The sequence below is a fragment of the Oratosquilla oratoria genome, chromosome 9 (assembly GCF_046742065.1).
Source record: "Oratosquilla oratoria isolate Oo_2021 chromosome 9, ASM4674206v1, whole genome shotgun sequence".
In the NCBI taxonomy this organism is placed as follows: domain Eukaryota; kingdom Metazoa; phylum Arthropoda; class Malacostraca; order Stomatopoda; family Squillidae; genus Oratosquilla; species Oratosquilla oratoria.
In genome coordinates, this window is record NC_134785.1 from 47440238 (window position 1) to 47445237 (window position 5000).

Genomic DNA, 5000 nt, shown 5'->3' on the forward strand with positions numbered 1-5000 from the left:
CTGTTCAACTTATACATGGATGGGGTGGTGCGAGAGGTGAATGCAAGGGTAGTGGGTCAGGGATTGGAGATGGTTAAAGAAAATGGAGAAAAGTGGGAGGTGAGCCAGCTGTTGTTTGCGGAGGACACTGCGCTTGTGGCAGGATCGGAAGAGGGATTGAGGAAGCTGGTGACAGAGTTTGGGAGAGTGTGTGATAGAAGAAAGCTGAAGATAAATGTGGGTAAAAGTAAGGTGATGAGATGTACAAGGGGTGAAAGTGGCAGTAATCTGGAAATGAGCATTAAGGGAGAGCAACTGGAGGAAGTGGATAGTTTTAGATATTTGGGTGCAAATGTGGCAGGAAAGGGTGGAGTGAAGGTGGAGGTAGAATGTAGATTGAGAGAAGCGAGTAAATGCCTTGGTGGTTTAAAAAGTGTAATGAGGAATAGGAATCTGGGAATGGATGCTAAGAGGAGACTGTATGAAGGAGTGATTGTGCCAACAGCACTGTATGGAGCAGAAACATGGAACATGAGAGAGGAAGAATGTGTTTGAGATGAAGTGTCTGAGAAGTATGATGGGGGTTACTAGACTAGATAGAGTGAGAAATGAGGAAGTGAGGAGGAGAACAGGGGTGGAAAGGGAGCTGGGAGATAGGGTGGATGAAAGAGTATTAGGATGGTTTGGACACATGGAAAGAATGAGTGAAGAAAGACTAGTAAAAGAGGTATGGAAGGCAGATGTGGAGGGAGTGAACATGAGGGTACGTCCTAGGATGAGATGGATGGATGGGGTGAAGGGGGCTTTGGGGAAGAGGGGAATGTCGGTTGAGGAAGGACGGGAAAGGACAGAAGACAGGGGTGAATGGAGAATGGTTGTATATGGAAAATGCTGTGATGCATGAGGTGGATTGGACGGGGGAATGGGGGTGAAGTAGTGTGTGTGAGCAAAGTTTTTGACGCAGCCCAAAGGGATTTCTCCCCGTCCTCTCCTTTATATGGGGGGACGGAGAGGGGGGTCGCCGATTTAATGAAGCGGCCTTGCTGTGGATGTGCTGTGTCCTGCGTCACTGCTTCTAAACCAGGGCAGTGGACAGGGTGCAGGGATGACCCGTCATCTAGGAGGTGCTAAGATGGGAGGGAGGGTGGAAGGGTGTGGAGTGTTTTGGGGGATGAAATAGGTGGGAATGTTTTTGTGCTTTGTCCTTTTTGGCTACCCCCCTGGTAAGGGGGAAAAAAGCCTTGGTATATGTATATATGTGTGCGTGTATGTCTGTGCATGTGTGAGTGTGTGTGTGTGTGTGTGTGTGTGTGTGTGTGTGTGTGTATGTGTGTGTGTGTGTGTGTGTGTGTGTGTGTGTCTGTGTGTGTGTGTGTGTGTGTGTGTGTGTGTGCGTGTGTGCGTGTGTGTGTGTGTGTGTGTGTGTGTGTGTGTGTGTGTGTGTGTGTGTGTGTGTGTGTGTGTGTGTGTGTGTGTGTGTGTGTGTGTGTGTGTGTGTGTGTGTGTGTGTGTGTGTGTGTGTGTGTGTGGAAGACTGTGTTTTCCAATTTAACGCACGAACAAATATTAATTTTATCGATATTGTAACTACCAACACTAGAGCAGAGAAAAGAAAGAGGTGATCTACTGACTATACTTAGAATCATAAAAGGAATGAAAATCCTTGACAGGAATGATTTACTAAAAATGACAATGGAAAAAGAAGAGGTCATGAAAAGAAACTCAAAAAGGATAACTAAAGAAGAGAACGGAAAAACAATAGCTTCCCACACAAAGTGCTGGATATATGAAATAACTTAGATAAAGAAAAAGTGTGTGCAAATACGATACGAAGGACGAATGAGGATATGAAGATCACGCTATACTGAGAGATTTACTCACTGAATCCTGTGTCATTTGGGCCTGCAGTCCCGTGGCTGGCTGCCTTCTCGAAGCCTCTCGATGTTCTTCAAACTGTGGCCATTTCATTATGCTTTTCAGGGACACTGTCTTAACATGATCTTGGAGACTACTTGATCGGTGTTAATATTTGTTTAGTTCTATATAACGTCGCCATATCCAAACATATATGTAGCAGTTTGTCATGGAAGTCAACATTCAACAGAAAATGCACGGAATAGAGAATTCCTCCATAGGACTTCCTTGAATGGTTACGCCTAACTGGAAATCTTTTACCTTAGTCGTCTGGAACAACGGCACCATTTACCAGAGTATCTTTGGCTCCTAGTGCTGGGCATCGCTTTAGCACACGAGCTACAGTTATTGCTTCTCATTGTAAATTTACACCTAAGGCGGCCTTGAACCCTCAATCTTTTGGTCAAGAACCGAAGGCGCTAACCGATTGCGCCACGGAGGCGACGAGAGTTGAGGGGACTTTAGTCGGAGAAGTATCCCGAGGGTCAGCAATGACTCCACGGCATGCTTGTCGTCTCTGCGGTTGGGAAGTCAGTAACAAATAAAGGCCACACACAAAACATTTTTTTGTACACAAAGACCCGCGAGCACAGAACCACATAAAAAAAAAAAAAAAATCCCGAGGCCTTGTAGCGATGGACCTGGAGAGAACTTGATGCGACAGGCGTGAGACGATATTGAAGACGACTGCAGCTATTTACTTTTAACAATCACTAGTTTATTTCAACTTGTTATTGTATTTACGTTTATCTATTGGTATATTTTACAAATTTCTGAAAGCCATTGAAAGTAGAGTGATAGTAATTGTATCGTTCACTGGTATGCACTGAATGGTATCAGGTCCCGCAGAGCTGTTAGTTTAAATAGAAGAATTAGCTCTATTTCCTTCATGGCAGCGTGGCGCAGTGGAAGCGCGTTGGGCCCAAAACCCGAAGGTCCGTGGATCAAAACCACGCACTGCCAAACACATTTTCATTCTTGATCTTGTATTGACAGCAGGGTGGCGCAGTGGTAGCGTGTTGGTCTCATAACACAAAGGTCCAGGGGTCGAAACCAGGCTGTACTAATGACATTTTCATTTGACATTCTTTAAATTGACCAGAGTCGAGGAGCTCTTTACATTGTTGCAGGTAGTAAAAATGAGGGTAATGTAGTTATTTTGTTTCTATTCAGATGGTTATCTTCGATATTTTGCACAACTACTTTGAAATGGAGATTTGTTTATTGTTATGAATTTGTTAATAGAATAATCCGTGTGATGAATATAGTATTATTGCTTTTCCTCAGGATAACTAATAATACTTCACTTATAGACTTAGTAAAATTAGTAAGATGAACATGAAGTATGTGTTATTTATGAATATTTAGTAGTTAACGAGCTGTTTGCGAAAGATTCGTCCCTCGTGATAATGATTTAGATCTACTTTGGTCACTGAAAAAAAAATCTTTGGTGAGGAAGATACAAAAGATTATTTTACTGAAAATAAGTTTCCATCTGATTGAGGATAACTTAGAGCTCTTACCTAGAGTCATTAGACGATGAATCTTGATAAGATAGCTTGCGAGTGCCTATTTCCACTTCAGGTTAAGTAGAAGACTTGAAAATAAGCTATCGATAATCGTGTTCTTTTATGATATACTATCGGCCTATTTTCTCCGTCTTCGCTAGGTCTCGAAACATGGTTTTGAGACTTTAGTATATAGATTGCTGGGGCTTTCAAGATTTAGCCTACGACTGGATTACTTATAAGAAATGGGGCGACGATTATGAGACAAATAGTTAAAATTTCGGGAGAGATCAACTGATGAGTTGTTTCTTTTCTTGAGTCTAGCTGAGAAGTCGGCGATCAAAAGTAGACCACGCATATTTTCAAAATATACAATAGAGTTTGATAATGCACACCAGAAAATTATAAATATATTTATATGAAATGGGATTTTTTATAAGAGAGCATAGAAGATAACATCAATAAAATGGATAATAGTCTTATGATTATTGAATATTAAGGACGTGACGTCACATATTTTTATGAAATTGAAAGGCTCGTGACGTCATGTCGTCGTTGATTACGCCCGGTCATCTTGAAGCTATGTAACCTTATGCATCACCATGAAATGAATTTAATTAATTCTTTATTTAACAATATTCTATTTTTCATGTAATGTGTATTTTTTCATGTATGGGAGACTACTTGAGAACTTCTTTTTACCAAACTTGATTCTATTATTTCAATTTAATCACATATACATTGACCGTAAGTACCCTAAAGGACAATAGATTAATTCTGAAAAGCTATTCTACCTTGATTGTAATGCCAAGATTGATCTCTTCTTCTTTTATTCACCTTGTTTTGGAAATCGAAATATGCCATCACAATCTTCCGTCATTAGCAAATAGTAATATACCTCATCTCACTTGATATTATTGCGGGGCACTGTCATCTAGTCTAATTAGTGTCTAATTGATAGAGTACTTGATAGGCATGAATATTTGTTTATTACTATGTAACGTTGCCATACTTCAGTAGGTATATACACAAAAGAGATCAGGCAGAATCAGGATTTAGGTATGTTTGAAACATTTTTGAATCAAATATTAAAGCAAAAAAGTTAATAGCAAAACCTCAAGATTTAAAACTTTGCAAAAGTGCAAAAATCAAATATTAGTACTCATATAATTAGCTATTTTCTCGAGTGAGGTAGGAGCAAATTTGTAATTAAAAATAAAAAAGATTTATTTTGGCATGAATTTACTTACACATACATTAATAAACACGTATATGTGTTCTTGTTAGGCACTATCAGATTCTCACAAGTATAAGAATATTAGTGATAGTATATGGACTAGAAATATGAACATATTAGTTCCACAAGATATAGTATAATATCCTGGAGAATTAACTAGAAATTTATTCAGGTTTAGGAATGAAACAGCAAATTCTGGTTTGCCAACATAGTGGTTAATGAATGTAATTGGCTTAATAATGATATGGTGAGCTCTGAAACAATTGTCTTAAAAATATTGAATAATTTTATGGTGTTAATTGGCGTGGAATGAATTAGTATAAGCTAAATGCTGTCCTACATTCTTATGTTCTTGTATTCTT

General features: G+C 39.5%; 1 non-coding gene across 1 annotated transcript; it reads left to right on the forward strand.

The window, feature by feature from the left end:
• Window positions 1-2784: 2784 nt before the first annotated feature.
• Window positions 2785-2856, forward strand: TRNAL-CAA (transfer RNA leucine (anticodon CAA)). The gene has a single exon. It is a non-coding gene; the product is annotated as a tRNA-Leu (tRNA).
• The last annotated feature ends 2144 nt before the right edge of the window (window positions 2857-5000 follow it).